The 20,291-nt window shown below is 34.4% G+C and overlaps 1 non-coding gene and 1 pseudogene across 1 annotated transcript; both read right to left on the bottom strand.

The window, feature by feature from the left end:
- Positions 1-13,731: 13,731 nt before the first annotated feature.
- LOC120069189 lies at positions 13,732-13,835 on the bottom strand (annotated as a pseudogene).
- A 6,145-nt stretch (positions 13,836-19,980) lies between these two features.
- Positions 19,981-20,052, bottom strand: TRNAM-CAU. Its single transcript has one exon. It is a non-coding gene; the product is annotated as a tRNA-Met (tRNA).
- Between the last annotated feature and the right edge of the window lie 239 nt (positions 20,053-20,291).

Raw genomic sequence — 20,291 nt, 5'->3', positions numbered from 1 at the left:
TAAAGAATTGAAAACCTGGTCGCAATAATTACCATGAAGTACCGCAAAAAACTGAAACCAGTTTCCCATGTTCGACCTGGTCATACCGAGAAACTTGCGGTGGAAATTTACACTTGGGCTCCATCATAAGGAAACTTGTGAACAACGCAGGCTACTACATGAATTTTTCCTAATTTGACACATAAAAGAAGTAGTATCTCATTCATTTTGAGCATTTTAATATCATAACATACCTCCTGAGTCAACAGAGCTGAAACCGAAACCAAATGTTACTTACTAGACATAACGAAGCCGAAACCGGTCAAATGGACATCTTCCCATGCGAACCAGCTCACGAACTGTAGTGCCTTTCTGCGGCTATTGAATAACAGTGTTACGACGCTCTAAATCCTAGCTTGCAACGCTCCATGCAGCATTTCAATGCCTCGAGCTGATTATGAATAGTTGTTGCAACGCTCTGCTCACAGGCATCGTGAAGCTGGCAAAGGCAGAAGCTGATTCAAGTTTTCTGCAACTCAACCAAGCTTACTTTGATCTTCAATTACAGCCTAGTTTCAATTTTAATGACGCCAATAAATTACAGACACTCGAGCACACATATAAAGCCGAATCAATCAAGAGCCAATTAACCAAATTAAATTTCATAATTTGAAGAGGAAAACTAATGCCAAAATTGAATTTCAACCATATTTAGGTCACCATTTTTTCCAGAAATAGAGCCCCCATTGTGCCAATAATACCATATCATCGTCTCTCCATAGCCCACTCGAGCATCTAACATAAAAATAATGTCGCATTCCTTCTTCGCGCAACATTTCCTCCCTGCCCCACTTCATTCAGCGTTAGGAACAGTCTGATAGTTCAAAGTCCCTTTGTAATATTTTACTAACAATAATAGTAGTATTAACGAAATTTTAGGAGCATACAACACATCACGCAATATTAAACCATCAGACAGAGAAGATTTGTTCCTTCTGCGATAGGGGCAAAGGAGCCATCTGCGATTCTTCTTTTCATTGCCGGCACTCAGGTGATATGATATAAAATGATCAGAAGACCCGGTCAGATGATCTGTTGCTCCAGAATCCACAATCCAAGGTCGTTTACCATTAATGCTAATAAAACCAAAAGATTGAGTCGTACTTAAGTGTGCAATTGCACTGACCCCAACAACACTTAAGTTACTCTGACCGTCAGCTTGAGACGGAGTCAAAGTCTTGTCATTTGCCGAGTCGCTGGCCAGAGCACATACAGAACCAGCCTTGTCCTGTGACTGACGTTGTTTGTAATTTGGAGGTTCCATGAAGCTTCCAACACTGGTCTTTCGTGTGCCATGGTTTTTTGCAATGCTCACAGATAGGTGGAGGTTTCTTGTCACTATCTAATCCAGATGACTTGGTGGCAAAAGCCGCAGCCTTAGTAGATGTAACAACTGAAATATTCATGGCCTTAGATCTGTCTTCTTCGAAGCGTATTTCAGAGCACACTTCCCTTAGTGACGATGTAGGATGTTGGCCCAAAATCCACCTACGAACACCGTCATATTTTGGATTTAACCCCACCAGAAAATCATACACTCGATCTGCTTCCTTAAGTTTGGCATACTGCGTCCCATCATGTGTACATCTCCAGACAATCTCACAGCATAAGTCCATTTCTTGCCATAACAAGGACAATTTATTGAAGTATGATGTGATGTCCATAGCTCATTGCTTACATTCATGAACTTGTTTGCGTAAGGTATAAAGGTGGGATGCATTATGCTTCTGCAAATACAACTACTATATTGCATCCCAGATCACTTTGGCAGTCACCGTATAAAGAAACGGTCTGCCAATTTGAGGTTCCATGCTACTCACTAGAATTGATCGTAGCAATGAATCTTCTGCTTTCCAAATACGCTCGTGGGGACTATCGGGTTCAGGTTTGGCTATCTCCTCAGTTAGATAGCTAAATTTCGGTCTTCCTTCCACACCATTCGTATGGATTGAGACCAAGAAAAATAATTTTCGCCATTCAATTTTCTCCAATTATAATTCCTGCAGAGTGTCCAATCAATCCAGATAATAAATTCGTAGCAGTTAATAAATGGAAAGAGTTTACCGGGTTCTCGGAGCCTAGCTGTAAATTTGACGATTCCGTTTGAACCATTTTTGAATTTGTATCAAGAATCAACCCGAAATCCGCGAGCTATTGCTAGAGGAAAAAAAATATGCTTTTAATCTCATCAGAACACTCCCTGGTCAGACTGGCCAGAGAGTTCGCCGGAAAAACGATCGGACCGGCGTTACTGTAGTTAGAGAGGACCGGCCATCCTACCACCGGAGGTTGCTGGTCAGAAAACTCCCCCGATCAGTCGCGCAACCCGGTGTGGTCGACATCTCTAGGGTTCAAAGTCGCAGCTGGGAGTTCACGTCTGGGTTGCGCGAAGACGCCTGGGAGATCGGCCGGCCTGTTGTGCGCGAAGACGCCTGGGAGTGCTGCAGGACGATTAGCGGATCTGGACGATTGAAGAAGGGTCAACGGATCAGAACTTGAAGAAGGGTCGCCGAACACCATCTGGGCTGTTGGACGATAGGCTGGATCTCGTCGAACAGTATCTATACTTGATGAATTAGGTTGCCTGTGGCTGAAGGTGGCTGGGCATCGCTCAGATCTGGGCGCGATCCGATCTGTCTGTCGATGGATTGGGTTGTCCTTCCGACGACACTCACTTCTAGGTATTGTTGGACTACTTCCTTAATCGTGACAACTATCTCAAAATTCGTCGTCGAAGGAGACTCATCGATGGTGGCTAGGGTTTCATGGCCTACGGTTTCGTCCCCTTGCTCTGATACCATGATAAAAATAAAAGTAGAAAAAGGGAAAAATACAAAACTAATTTACGTGGAAAACCCTAGGCTAGGGAGAAAAAACCACGATCGAATCTTATTATTAAGTTTTCATTGAAATACAGAAAGACTGCTCAAATAAATAGACAGAAAGGAAGCCTTAGGCCTATAAATAAATTACAAATAAACCCCTAGGGCAAACCAACCCTTTTTTCAACATTTAAAACTCAAATTAAATGTAGTTTAAGTGCTTATTGATTCTGAATTCTTCTGTTGCATGTTATATTACTCCTTCAGTTTGCATATCTTTTATCTATAATCTATAATCTATTTAAAGGTGAAAATGTAGGAATAACTTTCTTTGGACACTTTTATCTCTTCTCTATTTTTAACTTATTTGCATATATGCCATTATCGATTAAATATAATAGTGATTAATTAATTAACATAATTATCAACATATTAAATATATATTAATTATTCAGTACAACAAATATGACTTATTATTATTATACTGGAATAACCTTTTTAAAAATAGGCTATAGAAATACTCACAAAAAAAAAAAAGGAAAAATGTTAAAACCAAATTTGGGGTGCCCATAATTAATATTTCGTAGTTATTTGCCCAAACACTCAAAATTTTGGGGTGCGCGCGCTTTCCCCTTCTCAAACAACAAAATCGGCATATTTTTCTTTTTCTCTATTTCTCTTCTTTCCTTTCTTCGTCTCTCCGCCAAAATCTCAATTTTTTCTCTCGAATCTCAACCTTATTTTCTCAAATCACAACTTTCAACACTTGAAATCCATATCGTTCTCATTTCTCTCTTTATCATTCTCAACTCTGCGCGATTCTAAAAATGTATGCCCGCATTCCACGTCAAGCTGATTTTCCATCGTCTCCATCAGTTGCAACAACTTTGGTGAGTTAATTTCTCTCTTTATTCATTCCTGAAATCCATTTTCATTTTCCTTTTCTATTTGATTTTGGATTTCCTTTTTGCGTTTCTCCATTGGCAAATTGATTACTATTTGTGTTTGGTTGCTGTTTGATTATAGTTTCTAACTTTCTGCACTTAGATGAGTTTGAGCTAGCTAAATGAAATGAAATTATATATTGGTTTTTTTCGTGATGGTTATGATTTTGTAACTAGTCTAAACATTTTATATTAGAACTCGATCCTCGATCCTCCAAAAGTCGTCCCACATGTGAGAACTCATCACCACTGTGAAAAACTTGATCAATCAGAACTTGATTATCATCCGGTCCAAAACTGATCCTCGATCTCTGTATGAAGAACTCAATCCGATCCAAAACTCGATCTGTCCAAAACTTCGATCCTCATGATCCAAGTCTTGATCCGATCCTCGATCGTCCAGAACTTTTCCACTGTGAAGAACTCGATGCTCCCCATATCTGCGCGCAAAACAAAACCCACTTGATGCTCGCCCAATCGAACAGGAGACTTTTAAAGCGGGTAATAACATACAAATGCTCAATTTCAGTTTAAAACATTTTTAGAACATTTTGAATTATCACTTCTTATTTCTTGAATGACAGATGTCCTTTTCTTCTCTCTGTACTACACTATTTCTCTTCTCGTTTTCAATTGTTTATTGCTCTGTTTTTACCATGAGTATTATTTAGGTTCGTGGCTATAGATAAAATTGGAAATTTTTTGTGAATGAACCGCAGTAGGAAAGTATTATTTTAGCATGTTTGTCATGCTTATTTTTAGGCTTTATTACTCCTGTGAATGTTCGTGACTATAGACACTGTGTGTCATTTATGCCTTGTATCTAGATTCATGTTTCTTAGTTACTAAAAGGGTAACAAGTTTTACCTTCAATGGAAGATTTGGTTAGAGGATATATTGGTTAGCTGTAAACATGTTTAAATTTTTATTGAATTTCAAGTTGCCATCCAAAATTTTGATTGGGAAAAATTTTGTCTTTCTCCTGGTTTCGACAAGATTTTGAGAATATATTAATTCCTCTCATTTTTGAATGAAATTTTGAAATTTTGAGAAATTGAACATTTTAAAAAGATTTATGAGTTTTTTTAATAATTAACACTACATTACTGTCAATTCAATATTTTCGAATTTTATGTGTTTTGATTATACATGTTCTAAATAGTTTTATCAATCCAAATGCTATTCTCAGACAAACAGATTAAACCCTTTTTATGTACTACTTTATTTCAATTTCCAAATTTTCTTAATTTGTAGCTTTATTATTTTTTTTTTTTATCAAAACTTTCATAATAATTTCACTAAGAGATAATAGATAAATTTAACATACAATTAAATAACACAAAATAGAGATAACTTTGTTGAAATTAGATAAATTCAACAATATTTTAATGGTTTATACTATGGTGAACATTCTATGTATTTTTATTTGTATCCAATACAAATTCTTTTCCTTTACCTCACAATCTTAGTATGGCTCCATTTAAAATATTTCGCTTTGAGCAACAACTTCAACAATATAAGAGATATTTTCATGAGTGAAATTACAATATCACCAGAATCTAATCTCAGGCCTTCAGTGGATGTCAGATCTTGGTTATGGGGACCAAAAGCTAATTAATATTATTTGGGTTGAAATGGACCAATGAATAAAAAGCTTGAGACTAGAGATTTGAGGGGGTGCGCCAAAGCCGAGAAGTAGTGCTAACACTTGGACGAACAAGCCGAGAGCCCCAGTAGCAAGCTACCATGGTGGGCTGATCTTAGCCAAAAGGCTGAGAAAGGTATGAATTTTTCAGTCCTCATAACATCCGTTTTAAATTACTCATCTTCTTTACTCCTTTTCAAGCTTCCACCGATTTGGGAACTTCTTCAACTTCCTTCCTTCTTCCATTATCATTAATGTTTCAATGGAATTAAAAAATACAAAGTGATTCAAAATTCACATCATTTGTCATTTTTTTCAAAACTACATTATTCTTGAACTTAATTCCCAAAATTCAAATCCAAGCCATTTAATTGAAAATTAAATTATCCAAATACTTCTTCATGTTATGTTCTTTTTTTTTTTCTTTTTTTTGCTTTTAGTTTCGTTTTAAAGAGGAAAATTCAGATATTGACATTTTTCGTCACTTGACTTTCAACAAATGTATGAATAATTAAATATATTTGGAATATTCACTAAGACCAGTACAACATACCTTATATCCTAATTCAAAGCATTGATCTTGTTGTGTTGTGGGAATCACTTCATTGAAAGTAAAATTGAAGGGTAACTTCGGTAATAATCGGTCTTTGTCAGTTGGCTCTCCAAGGTTAACAAAATATTCTTACTTAGTCGTACACTTGATCGAAGAAGGATTTGAACAAATTTAAAACCATTAGCTCGAAGTCAGATGTAAAAAACTGATGCAACAATAGTAAAAACTATTTATCTTTAGATCAAATGCAATTACCCATCCCTGAATCCATCATATGTAGTATGCATGTGGGAAAACATTCTACTGCTACCACAACATTTTGTGATTTCAAAAGAAAGTCTCATATTTAAACTCTCTAAGTCAATCAAAATCTATCCCACGTGGGATAACAATACAACTTTTTCTTGAAAGTTTTTGTAATGAGCCGCAGAAGTCTAAAGTCATTCTCAAACAAAAAAGACATAGGCACAAACACCAAAACAAAACCCACAAGATAAGACCAGAACAAAACAACCCATAAAATAAAGACGCAGACCAGATGGGAGAAAGCAGAGAAAAGAACCCAAACCCTACAAATTAGGGACAGCAGCAAAACAAAAACAACATAAAGATCAAAAGAAAAAACAATTACACACTAGATTAGACCAAGAAGTTCAACCGAAGCAGCACGAGCACGAACAGTAGCTTTCATATTATATTATATTTAAAGCATAAGACGTCATCTCCTTATATTCCATGCTCTGTGTGATTTATTATATTTTCTATAATACTATTACGATATTTTTACTCTTTTTATAATTATCTCCTTTCCTACCAACCAATAAAAAAAGCATATTGATTCTGGTATACATTTTCATAAAAAAACATAGTGTATTTGTTGTTTTTTGGACGGTTTAGAATCTCCACTTCAATATGTGAACATTTGGTCTTTTATTTTAAGTGAGAGTAGTTTTGATAATTCTGCATTATTATTTTTTTATTATTTAATTCAATTTTGTCATTTTCACAATTTTGAATATTTTGCCTTTTTTTCAAACCGAAACCTTAAATTTTGACATTTATCTTATCGGCTCATTTTAAATAATATTTTCTTTATTGTTTGGTTTAATAGAAAAACTAAAAAAGTTAATATAAATTCTTTTTTTAACAATCTGGTGATAATGGAGTAAAATAGAAAGTTTGTATCAGTGACATATAAAAAAAATAATAATAAAGTTTAAAAAAATCAAAATTTCCCCTAAGATTGTGGCCAGAAATCTTGGTTTCTCAAGTCGGAATTTTTATGATTCTCGATCACAAATCTCAGTCACACGATCATCGAATTATGTCAAAATCTCAGCCATAATTCATTATTTTTTTAACTTTTTATCTTGTTCTTTAAATTTTATTATATTTGTTCATTTCATACCTTTTTTATGCTAGTCAAGAAGTTACGTAACTTGGATATAATTTTGAAATATAAGTTTTTTATCATTAAGAATAAATAATTATATAGTTTTGTTTTAATTCCCACAACTTATTTCGTAAAGAAAATTGTTTCGACGAGATTTTCGGAGAAAATTTTTGGTTGTTGAATTCAACTTTGTATTTGTTTAAATTCTCAATATAAGTGAATATAATCTCTAATATTCGATCATTTGTGCTTTCTCTTGAAAAGTAAATTTTTATTCTTAAGTTTGTTGTTATTTTACTGAATGACCAGCTTTTGGGATTGATGAAATGTTTCTTTCAGCAATCGACATTCTTGGCCTTAATGAATCTTTTTTGGAGAATGCATGGATCAACTTGGACCATCCTCTGGCTTATACATCTAGTTAGATCGGCTTCTGACTTTTATGGGTCTTTAGAAGTTGCCTTTATCCTTAAACTTCGAGAGTTTATTAAACGACTAATTGGATACGGCTCATTTTGTATAATTAATACAAATGATGTGATTCTACAGATCATTCATGTAGAGACATGGTAAGGGAGGCATCTATGCAATGAGTTTGCACATAAAAATAGACGCACGTAATTAGTATTCTTCTTTATAACGATCCGTTTACTGTTAAATTGACTATTTCAACTAAATGAACTATGGATAACCAATCTTTAAAATCTTGAGCTAGGCCTAGAACTTGTTTATTCAAGGATTTTCCTTTGATCTACATGGGTGAAAGTAGTCCAACACATTGCTCAATAAACCTTAATATTTTGGGATAAGACTAGATAAATAGCTGAGAAAATAGCCCTGCGATGGATGGATTCACTCCTACCCGTTTTAAGGATTAGAAGATAGGTTGTTCTCTAAAGTGCTAAATTCCTAGGTCTTGAACATCGGGGCCTTTGCCTTCTCATGAATAGAGAGGGACATGATTCATAAGTAGTATTATGAATCAATTGTTTCATTAGAGGGTCAGTGGAACTTAAGGAACAATGATGTTAATTTATATGGGTAAAATGGTAATTTTGAACCCAGCTATAAATACGAACGACCTGTGAAATGATCGAATTACCTGATTTATGATGTTACATGGACAGAAATACATCTACAGTGAGGAAGAGTGAAACTATCGAGCTATAGTGGGCATGTCTTGATGGTTAAGGGAAAAGTAATAACTTCGATAAAGAGTTAAACCCATCTAAATACAAATCGTTGGAGCTCAATGATCTATAGGTCCAATAGGTCCCTCTACTAGCTCATAAATTGGAATAATGAATTGAGTATTGATTGAATTGAATTTTGAATTTGGGTTTATGAATTTGAAATGTTCAAAATTCAAATTTTAGTTGTTTTTCATATTAAATTGTATAGATACAATTAAAACGTTTAATTTAATCGAAATTAAAACGAGATTGGAGAATCATTAATATTTAAATTATGATTTTAAATATTTTTATAATGAATTTGAATCCATATTGATGGAATTGATGTTTTATTAATTTAATAATTAAGCATATAAATAATTTGAATTCATTTATAAAATAAATTTTAAATAAAATAGTTTTATTTAAATAATTAATTTTTTTGAAATTGATTTTGAGTTAAAGGTGGGATTTTTTTCCACTAAACTACATATGGTGTATTATCCCAATGCACCATCTTCTAATTGCATGTTTTAAGGCTATATAATGAAGCTTCATGCATGGAAATATGAAAGAAGACTGAGCCTTTTTTTTATCTTACTGCTTATAAACTAATCCCACTCCACCCTCACTAGTTCATCTTCAAATTCAGCTTGGATTAAGAGTGTTTTCCACCACACATTCCTTCTTGAGCATAGTAGAGAAAGATTTGTTGGTGTTTTCTGAGAATCCACTTCAAACTTGTGGAGATTACATACACGAAAACATGAAGAGAACTTACAAGGTAATGTCATATAAACCTCTTTTGAAACTTCATGAATAGCATGTTTAATGATAAAATAAAAGTAGAAAAAGAGAAAAACACAAGACTAATTTACATGGAAAACTCGTATGCCAGGGAGAAAAAAACAACAATTCGAATCTTATTATTAAGTTTTTTCAACTAAAATACAGAAAGACTGGCTCAAATAAATTGACAGAAAGGAAGCCCTAAGCCCCATTAAGTAAATTAAAAATAAACCCTAGGGCAAACCAACCATTTTTCAACACTCCCCCTTCAAGTTGGGGCGTAAATATCGATCAGAAACCCAACTTGCTGTAACACGGTTCGTAATTCAAAAAACCTATCTTAACAAAACCTCTTTTGTAGGGACATCTGCCAAATCTGCTTGATTTGAAGGGATGTAGGGAATACATATGCTACCATTGTCCAGTCTTTCCTTTAAATGAAATGTCTGTCAATCTGCGACGTGTTTGGTCTATTGTGCTGGACGAATTGTTGGCAAAGACTTTATTGGCTCGCCTTATTGTCAAAAAAAAACTTTATTTGAAGCTGCACTTTGTCCTTGTTCAAAGAATCTGTTAATACTTTCTTCACCGTAGATCTCTTCCACGTTCCCAAACACATGGCCCTGTACTCGGCCTCTGGCGACTCACTCCCTGGCATCAATCCTTGTTCTACTTCTCCAAGTGACCAGATTGCCCCAGAAAAACGTAAATATCCAGACATAGACTTTCTCATCAACAGCGGATCTAGCCCGTCCGAATTCTAATATGCTTCTATAAACATCGTTTATTAGACTTCCTGAACTAGAAGACCTTTACCAGGAGTACCTCTTTAAATACGGTAAGGATGGCAGTTTTCAACGGCTGTCATAATGGTTCTTCATAGGAGCTTGCATGAAGTGACTAACAACACTCACGAATAATGATTATATTAGGTTTTCTCGTGTGAGATAAATATATCAACTTTCGAACTAATCACTGATATCTTTCTTGCTAACAGGGCTTCCATTATTAACATTAACTCAACTTTGGACATTATATCTGTACGGGGTGTTCTACAGGTTTACAGCGCCAGTCTATTCCTGTTTCTTTTGAGGAAGATTCTGAGTATACTTTAGTTTGAGATAGATATACCTCTTTCGATCGAGCCTCTTCCATCTCAAGAAAGTATCGCAATTTTTCCCAGATCTTAATTTCAAATTCTTCAGCCATCTTTCGTTTTTTAAGTCTCATAATTTCATCAATATCATCAACTAGTCCAGAACAATGTCATCTACATACACAATAAGTATGAAGTCCCTTTCCTGAACTCAACCTTTTGTAAACTACATGTGGCTCTGAGTGCCCCTGAATGATCACCTTGAGCTTTAAAAAAACGGGTGAATCTGTCAAACCAAGGACTCTTTGGCGACTGGTTTCAACCATACAGAAACTTCTTCAATCTAACAAACCCGATGGTTAAAACTTGGTGTTCGAAGCCGGGCGGAGGGCTCATATAGATTCTTCTTCGAATTCTCGCATTAAAGAAACGTAATGTCACTTCACAATCCAACTAGTGCAAGATAGGCCAACTTTATTAACAACAACAGATAATAGTACACAGGATCGTATTGAGTTGGCTAACAGGAGGATGGTCTCAGAGTAATCAATACAATAGGTCTTAGGTAAAGCCTTTGCTTACCAAGTGTCCGCCTTATATCTGTCATCGAGCCATCGGATTTTTTTTACTTGACGTAATCCCATTTACATCACCGTCTTGTTCCATTAGGAAGAGTAACCCTGTTCCATGTTCCATTTTTCTGTTTAGGGCTCTTATTTTTCTTCCAATAACTGCAGGCCTCCACTCGGGAGTTTTTATGGAAATCATGTACTATTATTGGAATCATTACTGTTATCCAGACTGGGTAGTAAGAGCTCTGAACTCAGGAGATAGGTTACTATAATGTCATGTAACTATGCATAGGCAAATTTTGGTTCAATGACAAGTCGCTTTTTCTCAAGGTATTGGAAGATCAAGAGACGCATCAGTTTTTTCTCATTCTCCACGTTCCTTAACTACAGTAGCCATCTGATCTATGGGATTTTTTGTACAGAAGGACTTCCACAGAAAATCACCTTTCCCTTCCGCACTATTGCTCGTTGCTAGAGTTAATTTTTTCAGTGTTGTCTGTTTCATCAGTTTATCCCATCCTCACCCAGTTCCCTTTATTTTCTCATTATCTTGCATCAATCTCTATAATCTCTGTCCATTTACATTATCAGTCTCAACACAATCATCAATAATGCACAAAACAGGGATACTTTCAATATCTAGAAACCTGAAGACTTGATTCAGACTCATGAACTGGGTTGGAGAGGCGACAGGAGAGGGCACTGTTTCCTCCTAGAGATTCTTCTCTTGTAGTAGTTATACAAGGGACTTGATTAGTGGGAAAGAAAACTAGGAAGAATCAGGGCTAGGATTGTTCAAGGTTCAGCCGCATCTCTAGAGTGGAATGGAGTATCGTGGACCAGTAGCTCTTCACTAGGACGCTCCCCCCTGAAGGGACTAAACTGGGGGAAGAACTGGTTATCTCGAGAAAATGACGTCCATAGAACAAAGTACTTTGGAGACGAGGGATGATAACACTTGTACCCACGTTGATGGAGAGGGTACCAACAAAGACACATTTTTGGGCACGAGGAGTGAATTTCGTACGATTGGGACATGGGTGTGGACAAAGACAACACATCCAAACACCCGCAGAGGTACGTCAGGAATTAACCGGGTGTTTGGGATATAATTCTTTGAAACATTCAAGAGGAGTATGGAAAGGACAAGACACGGGAAGCATGCGCATTGATTCGGTGGGCTGCAGTGAGGATAACTCACCCCAAAATAGGAAGGAAGAGAGGTAGATATCAATAAGGGAAAACGGGCGATCTCTACTGATGTCTATTTTTCCTCTCAGCAATCCATTTTGCTGGGGAGTATGGCACACGAGCTTTGATTGGATAATTTTTTTAGATACAGAAAGTCTCAGAATGAGTTTATTAATGAATTCACGCCTGTTGTGACTCTCCGTAAAATGGCAATTTTTGTGTTTGGACTGGGTTTCTACGGTTACATAAAATTGTCTGGAAAACAGTGGACACCGACTCTTATCGTCAAAAGGAAGACCCAGGTCATCTGTGTGGATCGTCAATAAAGGTGACGAACACACCATTTTCTTGTAGAGGTAAGTGGTAGGTGAGGGACCCCCAGACATCACTATGGATAAGACAGAGATGGTCTGGACGGCTTTTTAGGTTGAGAGTGGGAATGAAAACACGACTTTTGTTTAGCCCAGATACACACATCGCACTATAAGTATGACATATTAATATTATGAAATAAATGCGGAAAAAGCTTCTGTATATTGAAAAACTGGTATGTCCAGACGGTAATGCCATCAACATAAATCAATTTCAACAATAGAGAAATTCAAAAAATAAACTAGTCCTATAACTATTCTTAAAGGAAGTTTCATCAGTCCAGGAAATAGAGCCCCCTATCGTGCCGAACAATTACCAATCATCATCCCCAAGCCAGATCCTGAAAAAAAAATGTCGGGTGAGAAAAAAGTCTGACAGTTCAAGTCCCTTGTAATTTTAACTAGACAAATAGTAAGTTAACGAAAATTCTTAGGAGCAATGGCAACACACTCACAGAATATCAAACCATCAAATCGAAAGATGTCCTTTCTCTGCGACAGGGGCAAGGAGCCGATCTTGCGATTCTAATCTTTCATTGCCTGAGCACTCGGGTTGATATGATATAAATATGATCAAAGAAGCCCGTCAAGATTAATTGTTGCTCCAGAATCTCACAATCCAAGGTCCGTTTAACCATTAATGCTCAATAAAATCCAAAAGACTGAGTCGTACCTGAGTGTGTAATTGGCACTGACCTGAGCAAGACACTTAAGGTTATCTGACTGTCAGCTTGAAGGCGGAGTCAAAGTCTTGTCATTTGCCTGTCGCTGGCCAGAGCAGACTAGAACGCACTTGTTCTGTTGATTAGCGTTTTGTAATTTGGAGGTTTTCCATGAAGCTTCCAACACTGGTTCTTTCTGTGCCATGGTTTTTTTGCAATGCTCACAAGATAGGTGGAGGGTCTTCTTGTCACTATCTGATCAGATGACTTGGTGGACAAAAGCTGCACAGCCGTTAGTAAGATCTGTAAACTGAAATATTCATGGCCTTAAGATTTCTGTCTTCTTCGAGCATATTTCAGAGCACAACTTCCTCAGTGACGTGTAGGACGTTTGGCCCAAAATTCTACTGCGAACAACCGTCATTTTGGATTTAACATGCCACAAGAAAATCATACACTCGATCTAGCTTTCCTGCAAGTTTGAATGCTACGGTCCATCATGTGAGCCGATGGCCCACATATCAGATATTAAACTGATAAGAACAGATACTACACTTGATCTTAGCCAAAAGGTCCGAGAAAGGTTATGAATTTTTCCGTCTTCATACTACTTGTTTTTATACTTCATCTTCCTTTGCTCCTTTTCACTGCCACCGATGTGGGAACTTCTTCACTTCCTTCCTTCTCCCATTATCATTAATGCTTAAATGGAATTACAAAATACAAAGTGATTTCAAAATTCACAATCTTTTTAAAATATATTGTCATTTTAAGATTTATTGACAAAAAAATATGGTTGAAAGGAAAAAAATGACAAATTAGGATAGTTTCTTATCTTTTAAATTAGCCTCTTATCTTTGCTTCAATACCATCAACTATCCTATTTTTGTCGATATTTTCATGTTTATATTTATAAGAAAATTTTTATTCAATCACTTAATTTTTAGAAAAAAAATTTCCCAAGTTCCTTGATTTTGTCATTTTTTTTCAAAAACTACATTATTCTTGAACTTATGCTCAAAATTAAATCCAAGCCCTTTAATTGAAAATTAATTATCCAAATACTTCTTCATGTTATGTTTTTTTTTTTTTTTTTAGTTCGTTTTAAGAGGAAAATTCCGATATTGACATTTACGTCACTTGACTTTCAACAAATGTATGAAATAATTAATATATTTGGGAATATCACTAAGACAAGTACAACATACCTTATCCTAACTCAAGCGTTGATCTTTTTGTGTTATGGAAGAATCACTTCATTGAAAGTAAAATTGGGGGTAACTTCGGTGATAAATCGTCTTTGTCAGTTGCTCTCCGAGGTTAACATAATATCCTTACTTAGTCAAAATTGGGGGTAACTTCGGTGATAAATCGTCTTTGTCAGTTGCTCTATGAGGTTAACATAATATCCTTACTTAGTCGTACACTCGTTGAAGAAGAATCAGTGTAAAAACATATGGAATAGTAGTAAAAACTATCCTCTTTAGATCAAATGCAATTACCCAAACCCGTGAATCCATCATATGTAGTATGTACGTGGGAAAATATTCTACTGCTACCACAACATTCACAACATTTTGCGATTTCAAAAGAAAGTCTCGGTATTTAAACTCTCAAAGTAAATCAAAATCTATCCACGTGGGATAAACAAAACAACTTTTTCTTGAAAGTTTTTGTAATGAGCTAGAAGTCTAAGTCATTCTCATCATTTGATATGATAGTAGCACCTCCATACATGTAACATTTCGAGTTTTTCATTATTCAAATTTTGTATTTTAATAAAATTCGAGGACAATTTTGTTAATTTTGAAGTTCAGTTTTGTTTTGAAGGGGAGATTTTGATTTATGTCACATTAATGTAATTTTAAGTTAAGTCGAGAATTTAAATTTATATTGGAAAAATTAATTTGATTTTAATTTTGGAATTTTGAAGAGAAAAGAGAAGATTTTAAGATATTATATATATTTAGATATTTTGTATAATGAGCGAAAGGTTAAAATAAAAGTGAAATAGAATATAATGGAATAAAAAAAAATTATTATATTATATTTATTTTATTAAAATAACATTTTTCCTTAAAAAGAAAATTAAAAAAAAAAAACTATTTCCTCTCCCTTCTTCTTCTTCTTCTCTTCCTCCCCCCCAACGTGAAGACATTCTCTGTGTGCTCTAGCAGCTGCCGACCATCTCCTCTCCATTCGGCACCATGCGTCCGATCAAGCGCCCACCAGTTCGTCGATTGTTTGTTCGTGGGCCGTCGTCGCGCAGGTCAGCTCGACCTCGTCACAAGTAGCAATCGTCCAGATCTCCTCCGTCGCACACTCTCCGCACGTCGATCTTGCACAGCCGGTCAGATTCGCGTCCGCGCCGCACTGTCTGCCAAGGTCTGAAGCTGAATGACCTAGGCCAGCCGTCGAAACTCCCGTCGCGAGCCGATCCTCCGCCCTGTCCACCAAGAGTCAATCGCCCACTCAGTCCTGTATGTCGTTGCCGTCAGTTCAGTGTCATCGCCTCGATTTCGATAAGATTTTGTAAGTGTGTGGTTTTTATTTGAATGTTAATCAAATTGTTGGTTTCGTTTAATGCTTACCCATTATGTTTGGACCATAGATTCGAGCTTTGGAGGAATTTTAAGGTCGAAGTGTGCTTCCGACATTACAAAGGATTGATTTTTTTGCAGTTGTTAGCCAACAGAATTAGGTTTTTAAAATTTATTTTGGACCAAGCCACAATACGGTGTTACTTCAAGGTCTTGCTTGAAAAGAAGAAGATAAACTTGCTTGGGTTTATTTGGATTTAATTCTGAGGTGAGTAATCTTTACCACTGAATTGCCCACGGGCCAGGCTTTAGTTGTATGCTAACATGATGAGTGTATGTTTATGGTAAATGTTAGCATGTTGATTGATAGTATGACCTGAATCAAAGTATGTTCTGATTTGTTTACATATACACCTAGGCACTTGGTTGTTAGTATGAGGTGGTATGTGTTTCCATATGTTAGTATCTGATCTGCTGATGTTGAGGCATATTGTATGTTGTGGAACTATGATGTTAAGGTATACATGAATGTTCTAGAATATGTTGTTGAGGATTATGTGTATGTGGTAGAGCCATGGTATTGAGGATTACATGTATGTCATAGATTTGTACGGTGTTAATTTTTGAATATTGAGACTGTGTGAATGTCCTCACTGATTAGTTAGATGTCACCAGTTGTTGTATCCTTCGGGATTCACCAGTTTTGTGTTTCCTCCGAGATTCACCAGTTTTTGTGTTCCTTCGGAATTCACCTTGTTTTGTGTTTCCTTCGAGATTCACAATTTGTGTCTCCTTCGGAATTCACCAGCTAGTGTTTCCTATGGGATTCACCAGAGGTAGTGGACATACTTAACTACAGTAGGATAGGACTCAGTCTCTTACCTATTTCATTTATATATGTGCCATAAGTAGGTATCTAGAGGACATGGATACTAGCCTGACCCCAGTGGTGGGGTTACTTACTGAGTATTCAATACTCATCTCTTCTCTTATGTTGATTTTCAGATAAGGGTAGGATGCACTCGACGAGGCGAGTGGAATTTGGTGATCGTCCGCTGGGACTAGTTTTTAGCTTCTGCATCATGAAATTTAAGAGTCCTTATTTTTCCCTTAATGTTTAGTTTTACTGTTTGAAACTTAAGGATTGTTTTTTTTATACTTTTAATAGTCTTTACGAATCATGGATACCCCATTATTGTTTTAACAATTGCATTTAATAAATGGCTTTTTGAACTTCTCTTGTCTATTTAGCATTTATTTCAACATAAAGGAGTGTCGTTTTAATGTCATGCATGCATGTATTTTAGTAATGGCCTAACTTAAGTCCTAAAGGGGTCGGTCGTTACAATACATCCAACTTTTTTCCTTTTTTTTTTTTTTTTTTGCAAATGTATTGTATATTAAAATGTAGGGTGGATAGTACGAGCATTATGTAATCGAGTTACACTCATCGGGTCATTTATTTAAAAAATTTCTAAAAAGAAGCAAAACGTAAATATGAAAAAATCTTAATTATTATTTTCATATATTTAATTAAATTAACAATTCAATTTTAATTTAGATAGTGAAAATTTTCTTTCTAAAGTGCAAAGAAACTACCTTTAATAATTGTTGAAGAATAAATTATTAAAAAAATATTGTAATTAAATAAAATTAAAATCAATATATGTATAAATAATTGTGTTATAAGTAATAAAAATATATTTTTTTAAAGTTAATAATAATTTGGGTTGGTTTTATATTAAGTGAACCCATGAACCAACCACAACCCATAAAATTTTTATTTATTTGAATTTAAAACCCAACCCAAACCGCACAAATTATGAATTTTTTTGGGTCATTGAGTTTTTGTAACTTACAAACAAATGAGCAAATGTTTTAACTACTAAGTTATATTGTGTTTGTGAATATATAGACAGTATTATTTTTTTTAGAATAAGTGATATTATTATACAACAACGCGATCCCATAGCTCGGGAAGGCATCAAAGAACCAAAGCACAAGCAAAGACAGTACAAGCCAAAACAAAGCCCACAAGATAAGACCAGAACAAAAACAACACATACAAATAAAGACGCAGATCACGATGGGAGAAAGGCAGAGAAAAGAACCCAAAACCCTACAAACTAGGGACGACAGCAAAACAAAAACAACATAAAGATCAAAAAGAAAAAACATTACACACTAGATTAGACCAAGAAGGTCAACCGAAGCAGCACGAGCACGAACAGTAGCTATCATATTATATTATATTTAAAGCATAAGACGTCTCTCTCCTTATATTCCATGCTCTGTGTGATTTATTATATTTTCTATAATACTATTACGATATTTTTACTCTTTTTATATAATTATCTCCTTTCCTACCAACCAATAAAAAAAGCATATTGATTCTGGATACATTTCCATAAAATAATACATATTGGAAATATCTCATGAATCTCTCAATTTAGAATATTGGTGTTCATTTCAATTTTCAATTTTGAAAATAGTCTCGTTTTTCAAATAACTAAGAATCTTTACATTATCAATTTCATTGGTGAAATTTCAATAAAAACAATTAATTTTAATTTTACTAAATTTAAATAATACATATTTGACATAAGAATTAAAAATAATAAGATAGCTCATGGCCAGAACTTTGTGTATCTTATTTTAGGTTAATTCCCAGCAAATATAAAATATCTTGCACGTGTTTGAGAATCTTTGAAAAACTTGGTACATAGAATTTGATGGTAACATATAAATTTTGAATCATTGTATTTTAATTGTATATTTTTGGCATGAAGTTAAAAATGATGAAATAATAACCTAAATCATTTATCTAAAAAAACATTATATAAATCATGAACTAATTCATGAATTAATATAAACTACTAGTTTTGTTAGCTTGTGATTCAAAATGATTGATCTCTCCTACATAAATAGCACAAATATTATTACTAGAGTAAATTTGAGAATAAATCAAAATAAAAAGTTAGATAATATATATGTCAATATCTTTGTTTTAGATCTTTTGAATCTATCAAATTTGATTGTGTTGCTCATCACTATTGTTACCATGGGTAGTTTTAACACAATAAATAAAAGATGTCAAACTCAAACATGGGAAAAACAGGTAAATTTTTTTGTTCAAACAGATAAATAAGATATCTATTCAAATAAAATTGAAACCATGGAAATCTAATGAAAGACATAACTAAAGTTAACAGATAATAATAATAATAATATAAAACTTCACAAACTCACAAAAATTATATGATCACATTTAAATATAAAATAACACAAATTTATAAAACTTTGTTACGGTTGAGAAGGAAGACACTCCATATAATTGTGTCACTACTAAAAGAAAAAAAAAATAAATAGAATATACCAAATAATTTGCCAATTAGTAAAAAAATTCCATTTGACAAATTGAAAATTAAAAAGCTTATTGTAATTTCTCACAAGGAACAATGAAGTGTAAGCATTGATCTGAAATGTACAATAATGAATGAAATTGTGACACCCTTTAAGTTTCATGTTCTAGTATTGTCGCTCTTTGAAGTCTGAAGCCAATTCGCAATTGCTACATTTCTAAATTTCAAATGTTCGTCATTATTAACACTTTCTCTTAAGCCTTATCTTTTACTTTTCACATAATTTTTTTCCTCATATATTAAATAATTGGCCATTTAGAAGAAAAGAATCCATTTGACAAATTGAAAATGAAAATGCTTCTTATAAGTTGTTACCGTGTCCTTCAAAAAAGAAGAAAATAATTCTAAATTTTAAAATTGAATATAGTCCAAATATTTATTAGTGTTTGGAAATAAATCATACAATGAATAATGTACAAAAATTTATATTTCAAGATACTACGAATATCTTATTTATTTAAAAAAGTTTCTGCCACAAACAATAAATAAAAATTTAAATATGTTGTAGATAACAAATACAAGAGTTTGAAGTATTTAAAGTGTTTATCATTTTTTACTAATTAAACTCAGTAAATAAAAAAACAAATTGGAATTTGTCATGAAACAATTTTATCTGTACATTCCGCCTTTATCATCTCTTCTTCTTCTTCTTCTCTTCCAACAATTGGGCTGTAGATTGGGCCGTGCTTTTAGGATGCGACGTCGTTTTGGCCCTTGTGCCTTTTTAACCTTAAAGTTTAAAAAAAATAATGGAATGGAAGCCTTTCTCTATCAGAGCCAGGTTTCGATCCTGGGACCTGTGGGTTATGGGCCCACCACGCTTCCGCTGCGCCACTCTGATTCGTTTGAAAATCATGTCAAAATTATGATTATAATTATAATTAATAACCAATTCACAAATCATTTCCTCTCTTTTCTGAAAATTAAATCATTTTCCTTTTATATCTATAAATAAAACTGAATCCTTTTCCCCCCTCCTTAAAAATAAACCGAATTTCTTGTCGTTGTGTAAGATCTTATAAAACAAAATTATTGAACAAAAAACATCATGTCTCTAACCTTTTATATTGTTGGAAAACT

Source organism: Benincasa hispida, unplaced genomic scaffold (genome assembly GCF_009727055.1).
Source record: "Benincasa hispida cultivar B227 unplaced genomic scaffold, ASM972705v1 Contig281, whole genome shotgun sequence".
Lineage (NCBI taxonomy): Eukaryota > Viridiplantae > Streptophyta > Magnoliopsida > Cucurbitales > Cucurbitaceae > Benincasa > Benincasa hispida.
The sequence above is the reverse complement of the archived record's forward strand: the minus strand, read 5'-3'. Positions and strand labels throughout refer to the sequence as shown.